General features: G+C 48.5%; 1 protein-coding gene across 5 annotated transcripts in view; it reads left to right on the top strand.

The window, feature by feature from the left end:
* Positions 1–14,565, top strand: part of ITPR1 (inositol 1,4,5-trisphosphate receptor type 1) — a 1,957,366-nt gene that overhangs the window by 283,703 nt on the left and 1,659,098 nt on the right. The gene's annotated exons all lie outside the window — the stretch shown is intronic.

Here is a 14,565-nt window from a genome sequence, read left to right as displayed (position 1 = left end):
AACCCTTCCTCGGTGCTTCCAGTATTGCCTCATCTGGATAAGAAATATAAAGCTCCAGATACTGCTCCGGCTTGCCTGACAGGCAATCCGAAACTGGACTCAGTCATTACTCAAGCTGCTCAGCGGAAATCAAAAAATCCTTCCGCTCTGCTGACTGTACTTCCGGACAGAGGGTAGGCGGCTGGACAATATTGGCAAACTCTTCTCGTCCATATCAGCATTTACAGTGCGTGCATCCACTTCCTTGGCACTGTTAGGACGTTGTAACCGGTAGATCTGGGCAGATATTGCTCCATACCTTGTGACCTTGTTGGAGGAGTCAAATGAAGAGGCGAAGAAAATCTTACTGGAGGGCGAGAGACCTGCCTCTGAAATTAGACTGTGCGATGGAGATTGCCTCTACTGGATTTCACCAACTCGCGGGCGCAGCTGTACTACGGCGTCCGGGTTGGTTGAAGGCGACCTCATTCAGACCGGAAGTACTAACCTAAGTCTTGGACATGCCGTACGATGGCCAGCTTCTTTTTGGGACGCAGATAGATGAAACTCTGCAAGGGATTAAAAAGGATACTGACATGGCTAGTGCTTTGGGTACCCTACAATTCCGGAACCCCTCTTTTCGAGACTCAAGAGGGAGAGGTCACCCATCTACCAGAGTGGATTTCCAACACCGATCTTCCTTCTCTTCCACTCAGCAATATCAGCCACTATACCAGCAACGTCAACAGCACACCACCTACACTAAATCTTAATTTCGTGGCAAAGGAGGGCAACAGACTCTGCTCGGCGACCAGGACTTCCCACTACCGCCGGTCTCCAACTCCTCTCTGCCCTCCAAAGTTGGAGGAAGAATTTCCACTTTCTGAAAAATTGGAAGCAAATAACGGACCGTTGGGTCCTGCAATTAGTTCAATTCGGACATTCACTGGAATTCATCCAAACCCCTCCCCGACCTATGCTTCACAAAAATTTGCGTGCTCTGCTCCTGGAGGTTGCACTTATGCTCCAGAAGGGAGCTATAGAGGGTTTCCCCATGTCAAAAGGGAAAGGGATTTTACTCCGGATTTTTCCTCATACGCAAAAAGGAGAAAAAATGGAGACCGATATTGGACTTGAGAAATCTAAACAAATTACTGAAAAAAGTTGATTCGTATGGTCACCATCCAGGAAGTGCTACAGCTCCTCAATGCGGACGACCACATGGTGACTTGAGACCTTCAGGACGCCTATTTTCAGATCCCGATCCACCGCAACCACAAAAAATTTATTAGATTTGCGGTGGCGGGCAGGCATTACCAATTTCGTGTCCTGCCGTTCGGACTCAAATCTGCGCCACACATTTTTACAAAATGTCTTTCTCCGGTGGCTGCATACCTCCAACACCACTCAAGTCTTTCTGTATCTGGACGACTGGCTCGTCAAAGCACCCTCTCTAGAAGGCACGTTCAGGTCTTCCAGCGCCTGTCTAAGGCTTTTCGATTGTTTGGGGCTTACTCTCAATCAGGACAAGTCCGTCCTTCAGCCTTCCCAGCGCATACCTTTCCTGGGTGCACCCTCTACACGCTACAAAGGAAGGCGTTTCTGTCACAGGAGCGCAAAGACAAACTTCTTTCCTTGGCGCTTCGCATACATTCCAAAAAGACTTTCTGTGCGCCTCTTCAAATCCCTGCTCGGGATGATGTCCTCCTGCATCCTGCTAGTGCCACACTGTCGCCTTCACATGCGACCTCTTCAAGAAGCGCTTTCAGCTCAATGGGTCCAGTGCACGGGGTCCTTCAACATCATCCAGATGACCCCTCTGATAAAAACGGCTCAAAGGTGGTGGATTTGCCCTCAGAACCTTTCTCAAGGCTTGCCTTTCTTGCTTTCTGCTTCTCCACATACCATCACAACGGATGCATCTCTGGAGGGCTGGGAAGCTTTCCTCCAAGAACTCCAGATAAGCGGCAAATGGTCCCTTTCTGAAAGGAAACTCCACATACACTGCTTGGAGCTCCAGCAGATTTATCTTGCTCTTTTGGCATTCCTTCAGCGAATCAGGAACTCTCTAGTGCTTGTACGAACCGACAATACCCCGACAATGCACTATTTGAACAAGCAGGGAGGGACTCGTTCTCTGACACTCTAAGGAGCCGCAAAAAATCTGGAACTGGTTGCTCCTTCACATCTCTTCGAGCAGAGTATGTTCCAGGGACCCACAACGTGCTGGCCGACTCTTTGAGCAGACAACTGGCAGCATGTCACGAGTGAGTTGAATCAGCGGACCCTCAACCGCATATTCTATCTATGGGGCACCCCTTTTTCTGGACCTCCTTGCCACCCAGCAGAATGCCAAATGCCAACACTTTGCAAGCTGACATCCCCAGAAAGGGTCTCTAGGGAATGCGTTTTCGATCGCATGGTGCGACGTCTTAGCATACACTTTTCTATCAATTCCCTGGATTCCCCATGGTGGTTTGGAAATTGAAAGCGGAACCTTGCACGCTCATCTTGATAGCTCCAGCTTGGCCATGCCAACACTGGTTCACAGAGCTTCACATTCTCTCCCTGGAACCACCGATCAGGTTAAAACAGTTTCCCTCTCTCCTCACTATGAACCACCAAGTCCAGCATTCAGGTCCAGCATCTCTCAAATTATCAGCTTGGCTCCTGAGTTCAGAGAGTTCCAGGGCCTTGACATCCCTCCGGACTGTAGAGAATTCTAACTCTGGCCCGAGCAGATAGTACCACCAAACATAACTCCTTGAAATGAAAGAGGTTCTGTATCTGGTGCAAGTTAAACAAAATACACCCTCTTTCATCCTCTCCGGAGCAAATACTGCCTTACCTTCTTCAACTGGCAAAATCTGGTCTCGCTCATGCCTCCATTAAAGTCCACCTGGCAGCAATATCGCGTTTCAGGAGATCCTCCGCAGGTCCTTCTCTGTGGTCTCATCGGCTCATTAAACAATTCCTTAAAGGCCCGTTTAGAACATTCCCTCCGGTAAAAACTTTACCTCCTGCTTGGCAGCTCAACACGATTCTGGCTCAACTTATGAAACGCCCTTTGGAGCCAATACAGAGTGGATCTCCAGTATCTCTCCTGGAAAACGGCGCTCCTTCTAGCCCTTACCTCGGCAAGGCGAGTGAGTGAACTTCATGCTTTCTCAATCCAAGACCCTTTCCTCCAATTCAAACATGACAGGGTCATACTCCGTACAAATCCGAAGTTTATCCCTAAAGTTCCATCAAACTTCCATCTCAATTAGCCTATTGTGTTGCGTTCCTTTCCAAACCCAAACAGTGGCAGAAAAAACTCTGCATTCTTTAGACCTTAAACGCTGCCTGAAATTCTACATCGACAGAACAAAGACATTTCACAAATCTAACCAACTCTTTGTGGTGTACAGTCGACCTAGGAAAGGTCTTCCACTCACTAAGCAAAGTATCTCACTCTGGATCTACGCAGCCATTACTTTTTGTCACCAGCAAGCGGGGCAACCTCTGCTCTCCACAGTTCAAGCCCATTCCATGAGGGCAATCTCTACTTCCATGGCACTTTTTGCAGGAGTGCCCATTGTGGACATTTGCAGAGCGGCAACATGGAAGATGCTGCATATATTTACCAAGCATTACTGCCTGGATACGGAACTCATGAAAGATGCTACAGTGGGTCAAGCGGTGCTCCGTCATCTATTTCATTAGAGGTGAGCCCTTCCTTTCATCCCACCATCCTTTTCTCTATGCGCACATTTCTCTATTGTGTTTTATGCCTCTGCTATGTCATGGCCTTTTGGTACTTTCTATTTTCACATTGGAATATATCTGTGAATTTATATATAGTACCTTTCGAAATGTGCTTCTCATTGCTTACTATTCTGATTCAGGCATGTGAATCTCTGAAAGATACCCTAATGCTGGATAAGAAATGCGTTACTTACCTTTAACTGCATTTATCCAGTATTGGTATCTTTCATAGATTCACATGCAACCCACCCACCTCCCCTGGAAGGACTCCTTGGGTCTCTGTGTACAACTACTTAGCACTATGCTTACGAAAATCTGAGGGACTAGAGCTCCTTCCAGGGAGGTTCTAGAGGGTGGTAATAGCTGATTGGCTACTCTCAAAAGTTTGGTCCTTTTTAACAAAAGGACTCCCATCCCAACGATGGGGAATGATTCAGGCATGTGAATCTATGAAGGATACCAATGTTGGATAACCGCAGTTACAGGTCAGTAACGCGTTCCCTCTCCTGCATGTACTTTTGGTCAGTGGCGTAGCAAGGTCCGGTGGTAACTGGTGCAGAAAATTTCTTGTCACCCCCAGCTTGACAAAATGGCAAACTTGTTTAAAACACACATTTTTTACATTGTCACCCCCCTCAGTGATGACACCTGGGGTGGCCCGCACCCACCGCACCACCCCTCCTACGCCACTGCTGTTGGTTGCGAGAAATATTGTATAAAACAAGGGGCTTACAGCACACATTGCTTCACATTTGTTGGCTTCACTGGCCGTCTTTTTAGCTACCTTCTAATTGGCCTGCGTGTGCTGGCTTCACTTCCTCTTTCGGCTGGTGCAGGGATCTATTACTGATTGCTTCAGCTTGATTAATGCCCTTCTGCTGATTGCGCTGGGATTGAGGCATTACTGGGTTTTTTTCTTCCCTGCAGTGCTTAATTTGAGCCGATGGCTTCCGGTTCTCGGCACTTGATTGCCTTTACTGGCACTTATAACACATGGTGCTGCTGTTTATGCAATTTAAAGATGAGCCGAAAAACAGCTTTGTTAATTTAATATACAATAAAAGCAAATACCTGCCACTCATGCCATCTTAAAGCTTTGGTGGCCTCGAACAGTCTGAATTGTCACACTTGTAGCAGTGTGATGGTTAGTAGTTATGTAAGTACAGTGGCTGTGTGGGGCAAACTGAGGTGACAAGGGCCTGACATTTTTTTTTCTTCCAATTAAGCATTGCTTCCCTGTAGTCCTTGTTGAACCTCTTGCCATTTGTAGCTGATTTACTGTCCCACACACTTCAAAGAAGCCCTTTTCTCCTTTGAAATGGATTTTTTTAACAGGTTTTATTTGTCATTTGCATTATAAGTAGGGCTCCGTACCCCAGAAGCCACTACCGCACAGAATTACATGGTAATACAACGCAAAGGACAATTTACATTTTTTGTTTCCCCCCCCTCCACAACTCCCAAAACAAACAAAGCAAACATTCTTTGATATAGCGTGGTCTCGGATCTACCCCGCCCCCCCCCCCCTCCCTCTGAGTTGCGCTTTGCTCACTGAAGATCGCTCACCCATCCGCGCCCGGTAACCACAGAAAGAGAATAGGGATAACGGCCTTTCTTTGAAATGGATTTTTGAGACAACAGATGTGATATGTTTTTATTGTGACAGGTAATCAGCTTCAAAATGTATTTTCACTATTCGTGTACGTAATTGCTTTTTGTGATGGGATTTTTTTTTTCCCAAGGTCCTATTTTTTTTCTTCTTTTTGACACATAGGTAGATTAACAGATTTGCTCACACGTGTTGTGCCGAGACCTAGCAAGCACTGGTAAGGCCAATAGGTCTTGCTTTTGAGACTTTTGGCTCTGCCATTCTCTTGTTCATGCTCTACAAGCATGGGCATTGCCGACTTTGCAATAATTTGTAGCCATGCTGTATAGCCGCATGACTAAAAATAATTGAAAAAGGACATGTGGGCTAAATCTGTGGCCAGTAGCAGAGAACTGCATGCATCCAAGGACAGCAGCAACAAGGGTATGTCCAGGTACTGACAAGTCCCCCTCCTTTAATCGAACAAGCCACTCTTAATTCAAACTCTTGGGGCGCCCCATAGGCCGGCCAGTCAGCCGCCGTCTTACCCCAAGGCAACAATGTAGACCACACACCAGCTTGGATTAAGGGTCGTAAACCCGGCCGAATTTTATTTCTCAACAAACAAAACATTGTCTATTTGCAACATTTATACAATATGCAGAAAGTCAGTTTCATTAAATTGGTATGTACAGTGTCATTTTGATATCCTTGACAGGTTTCTATTACATAGTCATTCCTATCATAAGCTAAGTGATCAGCAACATTATCTTTCTGCCTACCCCTGTTTGAGCCTACGGCAAGGTCAATGACCAGTGCAAGATGAAGCTAGGTCCCACCCTCCTACCGCAGTGACCTTGCGCAGGAGGCCCAGTTCACAGGAACCTTATCTCACCCCGGGCACCCTCTACGCCCTCAACATTATCTCCATAAGGGGCTGTGCAGTTATCCCCAGCCTACTTGCAAGTGTGCGGGAGTTGGCCAAAAGCCTACCGGAAGCGAAACTTCCCCTCCCCCCGCACCCTTCCAGGCTACTGACTGTAACTGCCCCTAGAGTTCAATAAGAGACAATCTGTACCACCCCCCCCCCCCTGCCCCAGGCGTTCCCATTTGACAATGGTGATGTGAGCTAAGGAGCATAAGCTATGCCCAGCAATCATGACCTTACCGACCAAGGAATACTAATGAACTTTTACATAAAATACAACAAGATGCTGCCCTAAAAAGGAAAATTCGGTTAACACAGTAAACTATTGCCTCATTACATTATCTACTAGAAATAACATGAGAAGCGAAACTACATATTCACAAAACGTCTTCCTCAGGGAATAGTAGGTGGGGAAAAGATTGCTAGAGAGGTGCCTCGGTACTGATGCCCTAGTGATCCTATCAGGCTGTGGAGCAGCGAAGAAAGACCGATCCGCTGCTCCACAGCCTTTTCATTCTTAATTTGGCCGGGGAGACGGTTGGAACCGGCTTCCTGGCCGTATTCACCTCGTATGACCCGGAAGCGCTTCTTGCGCTTCCGGGTCATCATCCGAACACCCAATCAGGTGCGGGTGTGAGTGCGGGGCCACCCCTGTCACTTGTGTGGTGTCCCGCCTGGCCTCCTGAGTCTTGGTCCCGCCTTTGGATATGTCTTGCAGTGCTTAAGTAGCACTGAGTTTTGGAGCAGGATTTTCATTTCTCCCAGTGACTCCCTTTGACCAACTAGTATGACCCCACTGGTTGCACTACTGTGTAAAACAGATAAGTTTCAATAAAAACCATCCTTGACCCAGGTGTTTGCATCAGAGGCGCAACTAGAGCCAAATTTCGGGGGGAGAGGGGGGCTAATTCTTCCAGCAATACTGCCTAGAGGCTGCTAAAGTCCGCAATGCAAGATGAGGTAAACAGCAGGTGTAGGTTCCTATTTGGTGATCCTCTGACCAGACCCTTCAACCCTTCCACCATTGCCCCAGGCACAGCAGCTGGCGATCCAACATGATCAGTGAGCCTGGGGGCTTTTCCGGTCAAGTGGGCTAGCTTTCAACACATTTCCTTGGCACACCACAGTCCTACTAGGTTTGTGGTGTTTTAGGTATTAAGTCTTGGTCTATCTTGGGTTTTGAATCACTCAGTCATTGTGTTGTATTATCTTGTAGTTTGAGGTGTAAATGGAGAGCTTCCTAAATGCTTATGCTGGTCTTGCATCACTGTGCATGCACTCTTCCAGACAGTTATTTGAAGCACATTGTGGCTTTGTATTAAAAATTGAGTTCTTTGTATGGTGCGGTTTTGTTTTGTAATTAGCATGTGCCCACAGTGACTATCAAAGTTGGTATGTGGGATTTGGACTAGCACTGCTGTAGGGATGGATGTTCAGTATAAAATACAGTACTTGAGTAATGCTTCATAGCAGTGCAAATAGCAAGTTCCTTGCAAAAGAAATCTCTGTAGTTACTCGTGTTTGCTTTAGTTACCTTTGCAAAAGTTCACCTGATACCCAATGGAGTATTTAAAGCTTTTATTAATGTGTTCGGTCCTGATCACTTGCTGAGAATGAGCTTGTGAAGCTGTCCCTGGTTAGTCGGGAGAGTCTGCGTGGTGCGCTCTTGTCCTCGTGCCCTTAATTGACTGAGGGGGAAGTTTGAAAACCAGCAGGGAGCCCAAATTAAAATCAATCCTTATCGAGGTCTTTTCGGGACATGTGGATAATCACGTTCTTCACATCTGGAGAGAGAGAGGGGTGTGTCCTGATTTTTGGCATTTGATACTCATGAGCTTTGTGAGTGTTTAATTCACTTGAGTGTAATGTCCTGGGGCCACTTTTTAACTTATTTATTAACCACTGTTGTCCCTAATGACAGATGTTGACCCTTCACATGCCCACGGCTACATGTGGAAATTCTGGAGTACGTAACTGGCACTGATGCTCATGTGTAGGTACCTTTTGACAGTCTAGAAAGGGATGGTAAGCACGGTGTGTACCGCAGAATCATTTGTGAGCAGTCATTTGTAAGGCGGTGAAAGACTTGTGATATTGTAGGAAAGTGGGTTTCTATTGCAGTAACCCCTCCCCCACCCCCCCTTTTTGCCAGACTACTGATGCACTTTTTCTTGGTGTGCCCTGGGTCTCTGCCAATCAGTTTCCCAGGGCCTGTGTTCTTTACCCAAAACTAACCCAATTGGCATCTCTGGCCTCTGGTCTGACCCTGGTAATGGTACCCAGGGCACTTTGACCAGGGAAGACCTCTAGACGTTAGAACGCTCACTCACTCACCTCCCCTAGCATTGATCAGTTATCCCTCTAGCTGGGTGCCATATGCCAGTGGTGAGGGTACAGGTGCATGAGCCCTGTACCCCTACAGTGTAAGTCCATTCTTAGGCATTGTAAGTGCAGTGATGCCATTAAGAGTATATGGTGCTGGGAGATTGTCATTACGAACTCCACAGCACAATGGCTACACTGAAAATACGAAGTTTCGTATCCAACTTCTCAGCTCATTAAGCCCTTAATGAAAAATGCACACAGGGGGCATCTCAGATGCCCCCTGAAAAACGACCAGCCTCTGGTGGGTTCCCTGACTGCTACACACCAGCCTGCCACCACGAGACCGGTTTCTGGACCCCTAGGGTGGGAGCCTACACTCCCTGAGCCCAGAAACCAAACCTTTCCTAGGGGGAGGTGTTCGCACCTCCTCCAGGCCAGGAAGAGCGATCTGTGGCAGGGGAGCTTCAAAGGCCTAGCAGCCTTTGTAATGCGACCCCCAACCACTCCTATCAGGAGCAGGCCCCCTTCCTGTCTCCCCTCCCTTTCAGCGGTAAGACAGGCGGGAAAAACTAACCAGCACAGGAGGCGTGCCCACCTCTGCCAACTCCACCCCTCAGGTGGGGGAGGCGAGGAAGCCCACTCTCCAGTGCTCGCCATCTTGCAGATGGCAGGCACTCCCCAATCAGGACTAGGGATTGTGCTCACTCCTCCACGTGGGGTGAGCCCACCAAGGGTGTAGTCACCCTAAGGTAAGTAGCCCATTGGCTACTGACCTCAAGACCCCTAAAACGCCCCCTAAATACAGTATTTAGGAGGCAGCCCTGAACCAAGAAAGTAGATTATAAACCACAAGAAAAGGACTGAAGAGCTGTGCAGAGGTTACATGAGGACAATACCCACTGACTTGGCCCCAGCCCTACAGGCTTGTCTCCCCTCGAACCTGCTCCTGCAAAATCCCGGTGTGTACTGCAGCCAGCAACCTCACAAACCCTGGTGGACTTGCCTGCCTTCACTTCAAGGACTCTATCTCCCGAACACCGGACATGTTTAAACTGCAGCTTCTGGTGCCAGCCAGAGACCGCAAATCCAGCACACTCTGCACCCGCCGGCCCGAGCCAACCAACACCACAAGGAGGTCCCCCCGGCAACCCCTGACCTGCCTTCAACCTCCAGACTATGCCTGCAGCCTCAATCCAGAGGACCCCCTACTGTGACCAGAGCGGATAAGAAAATCCGATGTCCCAAGGCACCCCTGCACCCGACGCCCTTGTGTGCCCAAACCAACGGTGCCTAACCAACCCACGACATCCCAACTTACCCCTCGAAGTGGTGGTCTCACCCAGAAGATCCTCGTCCCCGAGCCTGCAGTGTTTCTTTGTCCCGGAGGTTCTCCATTGGAAACCACAGTGCACCCGACCTTATAACAGCACCCTGCACCCGGCTGCCCTAGTGCCGCTGAGGGTGCACCTTTGGTGCTACTTTGGTCCCCAACTTGCCCTGAGCTAAACCCTAGGAGCTTTGCTTCCACAGCCGTGTGGCCTGCTAGAAGCTGCCACTAACCGGAAGCCCCCTATCCTCCATAGGATAACATTGGGCCTCAACACTCTGCACCAGGCCGCCCTAGTGCCATTGAAGGTGCAGTCTCAGTGCATCACTGACCCTGGGGGACCCCTGAGTCTAACCCCAGAGCCTTAACTCCCACAGTCGTTTACTTACCTGCAAACAGATAACCTGTTTATATTCCATAGAATAACATTGACAATTTTCTTTCGAATAAAACGACTAAGTGTGGAGTTTTAAAATCTAAATATTCTTTAAAAATCACACTAATATCAAACTCATTTACTCACCTGATTTCAGGAAATGTTCCAGTGCTGAATCTAGGCATCCAGCACTGAGTTAGAAAAAGTAACGTAAAAATAACTTGCCTGCAATTTGTTGAAAACTTATTCATTTCAATGTACTGCATTTGCTAAGTGTTGCATACTGCTGCTCCCCTGTAAATCGGAGTACAATTCCGATTACATTTTTCAATTGTTATATATCCAGTAACTTATTACAGAAAAGTATTTAATGCTTACCTGTACCAAGCTTGCTTGGTTCTAAAGTATATATTTTTTTTATACAAAAACAATTGGCCTAGAGTTCAGTTCTTGTGTGAATTAATTTGCTGATGGAGTGTGTACATCAAGTGCTTAACACTGTCCTGAGATACTGCCTTACGACCAAGCTACCACTATTAGAGTAAGGTTCTATCTAACTTTAACCTCTGCCTGCCTTTGGGGACTCTTGGACTCTATAAACACTGTACCTCACTTTGGTGCAGTATATATAGAGCCAGTTTCTTACAGGTATTGTACTATAGGAGACCTGTACTGATGTGTATTACCTTTAGTACCTTCAGGTGGAAGAGTTTCTCACACTTTAGTGAAGCCTTCCTTTATGTACAGGGATGGTTCAGATGAGACTGGGTTGATCACTTTGGTGTTCCCATGTCTCTTCTATTGATCTATAGTCTTGTAGTGCAGTGCGAGGACCACGCAGCGCGGGCAAATTCACATAGACCAGTGTCTGCATTTGTGGTGAATGGTGCTATTAAGACACGTCCTTGACATACTATGGGTCTTAGATAATTTTAAGAATTGATGGGTGTGAGGGTTTTGTTGATACTAAGTTTGAGGGAGGCAAAGCCTGGAGTGATGCACACAGTGTTTTAGGTGGAGGGATGGGGAAGGGATAAGTAGGACAGGAGGGGGGCAGCAGGGAGCACAGGCTGGCAAGTAGCCAGCACCTACACTCAGACAGTGGAAAGGAACAGAGCATCTTTGCTTGATGCAAGCTGCTCAGACAGATGCTTGTGGGGGGAGGGTGGGGAGGAGTGTGCACAGGGAATAGATGGGCTCCATGGTTCTTCTCCCAGGTGATTCTGGATTGCAGCAAAGCAAACAGTGCATGTGAGCAGCTGAAGTGTTCTTTCCTTGGCATCCTCATTTATGCATTTAAAAGCCTGAAAGGATTGTTTGCCTTCCTTTAATAGTGTTTACATGTCACCAGAGCTTTTACTGATGCAGGCTACATTGTCCCTGTACATTCTATCAGGGTGCGCCTTACTGCTGTCCGTGCCGCTGTTTGGCAAATGGCTTGTGGGGACTGGTCCTCCTGGGAGCGAGCACAACACTGAACAGTCTTACTCTTTAGGTCTCGCCTGGTGAACGCAGCGCGAAGCGCTGCTGTTGCCAGCGAGATCTATTGTTGCTGACTTGCCTTGGAAGTGGGACAGGAGATAGGCACGCGCAGGTTTTTGGCGGATTGGAGCCTGTGTACGTGCTTACAACCACGCGGCGTGCACATCTCCTGTCCTCCTTCCCTCGCAAGCCAGCATGCAGTTTCACTTTCGTTTTTTTTTTTTTTTTTCTTCAAACTCGCCCTTTCGTTGGAGCGGCCCGCAACGGCGGGTCTGCTCAGGAAACCAACATTGACACTGTGCTTTCATCGGCACAACCACTGGACAAATGGAGAATCCCCCACTCACCCGTCTGCGGGGGGAATCCTCTTGAACGGCGGCTGGCTGCGGTGCTTCCGGAGCACTCCAGCTCCACTACTGCCAGCACGACGCGGGGCTCTCTCCTTAGGCATGGGTGCCCCGCACAGCTATCTGCCGCTCTTCACCCGGGCCCCCTGCTGAGACCAGGGAATTCAGCTCCCGCACTTCCTCTCTGGCGCCGGGGCTCCCTCTTCACCACGGGAGCCCCAGAAGGGGACAGGCATTGTCTGCACCGGCTGCACGTGCCGCCACTGGGCTCGCGAAAGTGACGGGTACCGTGCATGTGCGGGCAGCCCTCGCCCTCCCAGGTCTCCTCCCCGGCCCGGATGTGGAGCTGCTTTCTGTTTTGGTGGTTTTAGTCTGGTGGGCATGTGATCATCTCTGCGCACGTTGTAAATGTTTATTGTGTTTTTATGTAGCGCCAACAGTCTTTTCCCACCTTAGTGCTCTTGAACTTATAAAATGATTAGCTATCGATGACCCAGATCGCAGTTGCATGAATACAGCTGCACCCACAAGGGATCATTGGATGTCACCCAACTCTTCAATAGATTTGTCAAGTCAGAGCCGGTGACCAGCTTATTTGAATTCTTATGTCGAATTTAAAAGTCTCGTAAGTGCTTTGACTGCCACAGGGGAGTTGCCTCCATTGGCGCAGCAGGTGCAGTGACGTCAAGTCCCAGAGGCCTGAGTGCCACTGTTTCCGCATTATTGATGTGTTTCACAGTTGAAACCGCAACCAAGTGGGTTATTAACTTCCCTGCACATGGGCCCAGGCCATGACACATTGGCAGTGTGCAGCACTTGCAGCGGCACCGGGGCCCTGAGGGGACCACTGAACCATGACTGCTGCTGTATTTTATAATTGAAACATCAGCTGGGGGAGGGGGCATTTTTGCAGTGGGCGGGGCTAGATCATTGTGGCATGGATAGAGGTGTGGTGCATTTACTAGTGGCGAATACCCGGTTTCTTGTCCTGGCTTCAGCATTCAGCCACGTTGTTTGGTCCGGGTCCAATAGCTGCCGAAATTGGGGTCGATCGGCACCGGGCAACTGTCAGCTACACAGCACTCTATAGATAACTGGCTAGTCCCATATTTAGGACAGGTTTGTTTTGCGGGCTCGGGTTCGTAGTGTACTTCATTTCACCAGTGTGCCATTGAGAATCCCTCGCCCATTGGCTGTTAGCCAGATTCTAAAGCACGTGCCAGAGAGGCCGTGGAGAGAATGGAAAGCACGCGCGTCTCTCGTTTTGTCCATTCTAAAGGGTGCCTTGAGTGCAACCTGTGGGACGTTGTTCAGTTAGGCATAGAACATTAATACCAATTTGGGGTTTGACTGACAGCCAGTGGCAGTTTTTGTCTGTTAATGAATCAGGTGGAAAGGGTCATTTTGGCTGCCAGGTATACTGTTGACTTTTGGGAGCTGTGAGCGCTTGCCGGGCATCATGAAAGCTGCAAAGAAACCAGGCGATTGCGCATGCGCGCTCGGAGATGTACTAGCATGCAGTAGGCTCAAATTTCTGGATTAACCAAAGGCGGATTAGAGTTCTCTCTGACTCTGTTACACTTTGGGAGGGCGCTTCCACGGGTCTTTTCTGTCGACATAACCTCTATTGTGCAATGGCAGTGGTTGGGAAATCTGACCACTGGGCCCTGCGGTGTTCAGCTAGGTGTGCTGAGCAGCTAGGGTGACGGAGCGAAGGTGTTCCCTTCTAAAGCGCCGAACTGTTCCACTTTACCTGCGCAGCAGCGCTTTACAATTTGAAAATGATTTGCGCCGCGTCATGGAACATGCTGGCCAGTGGGGTTATTCATATTATGGCTGGTGTAGGCTTGGGGGCCTTACAAAAGATTACATAGCGTTTAGTGCATGTGTATGGCACAGTCCCACTCCTTCTGTAGCGCCGAGGGGCTTTTAGGGTCTGAGCGCTCTTTCCAGTTCTACGATGGCCCCCTCCCTAACTGGATTCAGTGGTCTGGCGGTTTTATATTTGTTGTGTTTGGTATTGTTGGAAAGAGAACTGTTGCCCCACCGAGAGCAGCATCCAGCTGCTCAGCCCATCTCACTCAAACTGACCACACTTCAAACCATGCATCCACGAACATTCTGATGACATCACACACACACAGGCTGAGCAGCAGGGAGAAGGAGAAGACAAGAATACCACAAGAACCATTGGCATTATTTAGCAATGACAATAGCTCAGACTTTAATAATGCGAGACCTATTGCATTGCAAATGCTTGTTGTTTCTGATGTTAGCCATGACCTTTAAATTTTACTAAAAATACATCAATAATCTTATTGGGTTTTTCTTCCAGCCCTCTTCTTTAACCCCTTCGACGCTCATGACGGAACGGTTCCGTCATGAGCGTCGGTTGAGCTGTGCTCATGACGGAACCGTTCCGTCATGACCACGCCCGCGCAGGTAACGGTCAGCACAGCGGGGGAA

This window comes from Triturus cristatus, chromosome 9, assembly GCF_964204655.1.
Source record: "Triturus cristatus chromosome 9, aTriCri1.1, whole genome shotgun sequence".
Classification (NCBI taxonomy): Eukaryota; Metazoa; Chordata; class Amphibia; order Caudata; family Salamandridae; genus Triturus; species Triturus cristatus.
Note: the sequence above shows the minus strand (reverse complement) of the source record. Positions and strands in the feature narration are given on the sequence as shown.